This window comes from Trichechus manatus, unplaced genomic scaffold, assembly GCF_000243295.1.
Source record: "Trichechus manatus latirostris isolate Lorelei unplaced genomic scaffold, TriManLat1.0 scaffold00083, whole genome shotgun sequence".
In the NCBI taxonomy this organism is placed as follows: Eukaryota; Metazoa; Chordata; class Mammalia; order Sirenia; family Trichechidae; genus Trichechus; species Trichechus manatus.
Window position 1 is genome coordinate 661,069 of NW_004444019.1, and position 6,874 is coordinate 667,942.

The 6,874-nt window shown below is 40.2% G+C and overlaps 1 pseudogene; it reads right to left on the reverse strand.

The window, feature by feature from the left end:
- Positions 1-2,889: 2,889 nt before the first annotated feature.
- LOC105756541 (uncharacterized) lies at positions 2,890-6,301 on the reverse strand (annotated as a pseudogene).
- Between the last annotated feature and the right edge of the window lie 573 nt (positions 6,302-6,874).

Sequence of the window (6,874 nt, forward strand, 5' to 3'; positions counted from 1 at the left end):
AATGATTGGAAATGACACTTACAAATCTTCCTTTTGTTTATTATTTTCTTACTAGTATTTTCTCTCTGGTATTACAAAAAACTCCTAAAGATGACAGTTAAACCATGTGTTGGAGAAATGCCAAGACTATTTTGTAGATATTATCTTATTTATGATATATCCAACATATATATATATACTGTATATACTCTGGTGGTGCAATGGTTAAGTACTTGGCTGCTAACTGAACGTTTGGCAGTTCAAAGCCACCAGCAGCTCCTTAGGAGAAAAGACCTGGCGATTTGCTCTCGTAAAGGTTACGGCCTAGGAAACCCTATGGGGCAGTTCTACTCTGTCATATGGGGTCTATGACTTGGAATAAACTCAATGGAACACAACAACAATATATATATCTTATATCTATCTCAACTATATATACAAATATATATATTTATGTATATATTCTTTTTTCATATCCGGAATGGGACTCCCATAGAATGATAGGATCAGCTAATTTTTCCAGGCCACCGACTTCTTATAGACGTTTCTTCTCTCATATTTTATCTTACTACTGATTAGCAAAGGAATTAGATCCAGGGGCAGGAACCTTTAGATATGACTTATACAGCTTTATAAAACAATCTGAGTAATATAACCAAGTGCTACAAGTTGAAATAAAAGAATTGTTGAGGTAGAAATTCAATAATTATTTTAGCTGATATATTTTACTTAATTATTTTTGTTTTATGAATTTAAAACATAAACTGATTCTACCACTTTCACGGGTATTTATAGTATTTTCAAAATTGTTACTGTGCTTTGGTTAAAATAATGAAATGAATAGTAATGAAGAGACATTAAACTACAATTTATTGTTTAGCTATACTTCTGTAGTTGCAAAGGGAAAGGAATAGGCAAGCCTGGTCCTGAGTAAGGAATAGATGGAATCAATTGAATATGTTACCTGAAGCAGTTGTCTAACCTCAAATGAGATTCAAGTTATATATTGTTTCTTAATTTAATTTTAATAGTTTTATTTTATTTAAGTTTAAACTCTTTTAATAATAAAAGTTAGTTATATTGGATTATACCTGGCACCTGTAGACTCTTTCTGCTGAGGAAAGGAATGAAAAACTGATTTTTCCTGAATATATGGAATCAGATCACAATAGTTTAGTAATATGCATTTTATATGTAATATTTCATAGGAAAATAACCTAAATAAGCTTCAACATAACAAGTCTCCATTTTTCTATAACTTATTTAGTAGAAGTTTAATTCTAAGTGATAGATAATATAAAGTGGAATGCTGATAAATCAGCAGCTTGGGTTCATAATGTGACAATTATGAGATATAAGGAATTTTGCTGCCTAGGGCTTGATACATTATTTATAAAATCCACTACATGTTTTTTAGATTCTTGAAGTAAGATAAGATTTATTAATTTGATCTACCAGTGGCCCAACAAGGAATTCTATCAATAAAAGTTCAATTAAAAAGATCAATGAAGATCAATTAAAAATGTCCCCCGAAAAGATCTCAGTCTAACTAACATAAACCTATTGCAAGGCCCAGAGGTGCTCTCAGTCACAGGTCTTATTTCTCCAAATTAATTTATAACCATCTATAATCCACCTTACTGAATAACAAGAAGTCAAATTCTTCTCCATTTGACTACTTTATAAATACACTTATTGAGAATCCTGGGGGTATGGGGTTACACAGAGCAAAGGGAGGATTTTCTGATTTATACTCTAAACAAAAGAGGTCAATGGTGCCATTGCTGACATTACCTTTTGCTGAGGCTTAGGGTCATTGTTTGAACCATCCTTCATAGTCTGGTGGACTGCTGGCTCACTCAACACTATTGCCTTCCTGGTACAGGTTAGCAACCAGTCCACTAGTCAACTTTGAAGTAAAGGTAATACTGGTTGTAATAATGTTAGATAATCATTGGGAAGGTGTCTTAGGCTGGGTTCTCTAGAGAAGCAAAAGTGAAATGTATATACTATGGGACAGAGCAGAACTGCCCCATAGGGTTTCCAAGGAGTGCCTGGTGGATTCGAACTGCCTACCTTTATGGTTAGCAGCTGTAGTTCTTAACTACTACAGCACCAGGGTTTCAAAATAAATGTATATCTATATATATATAGAGAGAGAGACAGACAGACAGACAGAGATTTATCTCAAGAAAACGGCTCACGTGGTTGTAGATGCTGGCAAGTCCCAAGTCCATGGGTCAGATGTCAGGCTGGAGGATTCTCCTGACTCTTGTAGCTGCAGGGGCTGACAAACTGAGATCGGCAGGTCAGACAGCATGCTGTTGGCTCACTGGCTTTGGAGGCTGGCAAATCCAAGATTGGCAGGTAAGATGGCAGGCCACTGGCTCAAGTCTCAAGAACAAGAGGTCACATGATGACGAGCTGGATGTAGAATCCAGAGCGACAAAAAGCCAGAGAACTTTGCCAAAATATCCATATATATTGGATGCAGGCCAAACTCCCCAAAAAAACTCCCCTTACAACTGATTGGCTGATCACATCAGATTGTATCTTAGAGATGACTACGTTATATCACAAAAAGGAGGATAATTACATCATTACACAACTGCCAAATTACATCATTATACAACTTCCAAACTACATCATTACATAACTGCCAAACTACTGAGAATCATGGTCCAACCAAGTTGACACTCAAATTTATCCATCACAGTCCACTTGGTACCTATACACATCTCCTTAAACCATACACATATCTAAATAAAGACAATTACAGTCATACTTGCATCTAACATGATACAACTAATATGAGTACAACTGAAAATTCACTAGCCTTGTTTACATCTTTTATGTGAAGAAAATAAAAATATTTGATGCACACATACAAGGAAGGAATAATCATAACAATTACAGTCCTTGTTTCTGCAACTGGTCACATGGTCATAACAGGTATTTAGAACTACCTTCTTCCACCACCTATTTGAAATTCCCTTTGTCTTCAGCAAGTACCTCAGCTGGTCATGGTTGTTTTCCTGGTGGTGTAACCCAAACCTTCATTCCTGAAGAGTCTGAGCCATTAGTAGTCATGTCAGAATTGGGTTGTAGTTTACCATCAACTTTAATCACAGGGTATGGTAGTACTAAGAGACATCCTAAGGAATCTCCTGTATTCCAGACAAACTCTTCTTTACCTCCATTACATATTATCAATCTGATTTCCCTTGGTAATCAGGATCAATCACACCAGCTAATATGGTAGCTCCTTTGTTGCCTGGTGATGAGGAGCCCAAAGTGGACAGGTGGCATTCTTAACTCCCAGTTCAATGGAATCAGTGTTGTATCTACTAGTGGGAGCATTCCTCCTTTTGGAATTAAGACCTCCAGACCCACAGAGCACAGGATCAGGGGGATAGGAAGCAAAAATTTTTCAGGTGGTCTCTAGGGGTAATAGTGAGTAGCACCACTCCAATTCCACCTCTTGATTCTTGTACCCATGAATCCTGGCTATGGGAGAAACAGCACAATATACTGAACGCTGGTCTGGAGCATATGCAGCCTACTGGAGAACACTGCCCCAATCATGCTAGGTATTGCCACCTAGGTGGCACTGTAATTGTTTCTTTAGAAGACCATTCCATCTTTCTAACAAGTCAGCTGCTTTAGGATAATGGGGAAAATGGTAAGACCAGAGAACTCCATGAGTGTGTGCTCATTGCCACACTTCAATTGCTATAAAGTGAGTCCCTTGATCCAAGGCAATGCTGTGTGGGATACCATGATGGTGGATAAGGCATTCTGTAAGTCCACAGATGACGTTTTTTGCAGAAGAATTTTATGCAGGGAAGGCAAATCCATATCCAGAGTAAGTGTCTATTCCAGTAAGAACAAAATGTTGCTGTTTCCATGATAGAAGTGGTCCAGTGTAATCAATCTGCCACAGGATTGCTGGCTGATGACCTCGAGGGATGGTGCCATATCAGGAACTTAGTGTTGATCTCTGCTACAGGAAGATTGGGCACTCAGCAGTGACTATAGCCAAGCCAGCCTTGGTGAGTGGAAGTTCATGTTGATAAACCCATGAATAACCTCCATCCTTGCCACCATGGCTACATTTTTCGTAAGCCCATTGGGTCATGATAGGAGTAGCTGGGGAAAGAGGATGACTGGTATCCACAGAAGCCATCATCCTAGTCACTTGATTGTTAAAATTCTCTGTCAGGGTCACCCTTTTGTGAGCATTCACGTGAGACACAAATATCTTCACTTTTTTGGCCCATTCAGAGAGTTCAATCCACATACCTATTCTCCATACATCCTTGTCTCCAATTTTCTAATCATGTTCCTTCCAAGTCCCTGATCATCCAGCCAAACCATTGGCCACAGTCCATGAGTCAGTATACAATCGCACATCTGGTCAGTTCTCCTTCCAAGCAAAGTGAACAAACAGGTGCACTGCTCGAATTTTGGTTCATTGGGAGGATTTCCCTTCACCATTGTCCTTCAGGGTGGTCCTAGAAAGAGGCTGTAGTGCTGCCACTGTCTACTTTTGAGTGGTGCCTGCATGTCATATAGAACCATCTGTAAACAAGGCACAAGTTTTCCCTTCCTCGGTCAACTGATCATAAGGAACTCCTCATGAGGCCATAGGTGCAGACTAGGAGAGGGCAGGCAATGTGACAGAAGTGGAGAGTATGGGCATTTGGGCCACTTCTTCATGAAACTTACTTGTACCTTCAGGTCCTGCTTGGGCTCAATCTCATGTACACCACTTTTATTTAATGATGGAGTGCTGCTGTGCACATTCAAGTTTATGACTCTGTGGGTCAGACAACACCCAGTTCACAATGAGCAGCTCAGGCCACATGGTTAAGCGTTCAGTCTCTACTAAGGCCCAGTAACAAGCCAAAATCTGTTTCTCAGAAGGAGAGTAGTTATCTGCAGAGGAAGACAGGGATTTGCTTCAAAATCCTAAGAGTCTGTGCTGTGATTAGCTAATAGGCACCTGCCAAAGATTCCAAACAGCATCTCTATCTGCCACTGACACTTCAAGTACCATCGGATCAGCTGGATCATATGGCCCAAGGGACAAGAGCAGCTTGTACAGCAGCCTGAACCTGTAACAGAGCTTTCTCTTGTTCTGGGCGCACTCAATACCAGCAGCTTTTCAAGTCACTTGATGAATAAGCTAGAGCAGCACACATGAATGAAGGATATGCTGTCACCAAAATCCTAAGAGTCCTACCAAGCATCTTCCTTCCTTTTTAGTTGTGGGACGGGCCAGATGCAAAAATTTATCCTTCACTTTAGAAGGAATATCTTGATGCCCCACACCACTGGACCCCTAGAAATTTCACTGAGATGGAAGGTGCCTCAATTTTTGTCAGATCAATTTCCCAGCCTCCAGTACATAAATGTTTTACCAATTAAGTCCAGAGTCATTAACACTTCTTCTTTACTAGGTCCAATCAGCATAATGTCATCAATGTAATGGACAAGTGTGATGTCTTGTGAAGGGGAAAGGCAATCAAGTTCCCTGTGGAGTAAACTGTGACATAGAGCTGGCGAGTTGATATAACTCTGAGATAGCACAGTAAAGGTGTATGGCTGGCCTTGCCGGCTGAAAGCAAACTGCTTCTGGTGATCCTTTGAAACAAGGAATCAAGACAAAGGTATTGGCCAGATTAATAACTGCATACCAGGTACCAGGAGAAACCGCATCTGGAACAGCAGCTGCAGTTGGAGTCATCACCTGGTTAAGTTTACAATAATCCACCGTCATTCTCCAAAATCCATCTCTTTTTTGCACAGGCCAAATAGGCGAGTTGAACTGGGTTGTGGAATCACCACCCCTGCATCCTTCAAGTCCTTTATGGTGGCATAATCTCTGAAATTCTTCCAGGAACGTTGTATTGCTTTCTGTTTACTATTTTCCTAGGTAGAGGCAGTTCTAATGGCTTCCACTTGGCCTTTCCTACCATTATAGCCCTTACTCCACTTGTCATGGATCCAATGTGGGGGTTCTGCCAGTAGCTGAGTATATCTATTACAATTATGCTTTCTGGAACTAGGAAAATCAACACAGGATGGGTTTGGGGACCCAGTGGACCAACTGTAAGATGGATCTCAGCTAAAACTCCATTAGTAAACTGACTTCCATACAGGCTCACTCTGCTGGGCCACAGTGACTTTTTGGGTATCCTGAAATTAGTTGCAAGTCAGAGCCAGTATCCAGTAATCCCCCAAAAGTCTGATTATTTCCTTTTCCCCAATGAACAGTCACTCTTGTAAAAGGCTGTAGATCCCTTTGGAGAAGACTGGGAGAAATATTAACAGTATAAATTTTTGGCAGTGTAGTGGAGTCCTTCCTCAAGTGGACGTCTCCTTCCCTTCGTTCAAGGGGTTGTGGGTCTGTAAAATGGTTTAAGTCTGGGAATTGATTGAGAGGCCATGACTCTCTATTCTGGTGATTCAAGTTATACTGCAGTTCACTTGAGCTAGAATTCTTCTGATTATATAAAGATCAAGTAAATATTTAGTAGCTTTCCCATCTATTTCACTCCTAGGGACACCATGACTAAGTAGTCAATGCCATAAACCTATACTAGTCAGACTATTCTGATCACTGTTTTGACTGCTGTACATTACAGTATCCATGCCCACCTTGTCTTTGTCATTTGGGTTTTGCCACTTGGCCTCTACCACCTAGAGGTCCAATCAGCTCCATTGTAGTTAGGTGTCTTAATTCAGTTAAGGCAGTTCCCACTGTCAAATCTGACTTACGTGAAATAACAATCACAGCAGTCTTCAAGGATGCTGGGGCTACCTTTACAAATTCGTTCCTCACCATTGTGTTAATAGGTGTGTCCTCTGGGTACTCCATGGGTGGATCTGT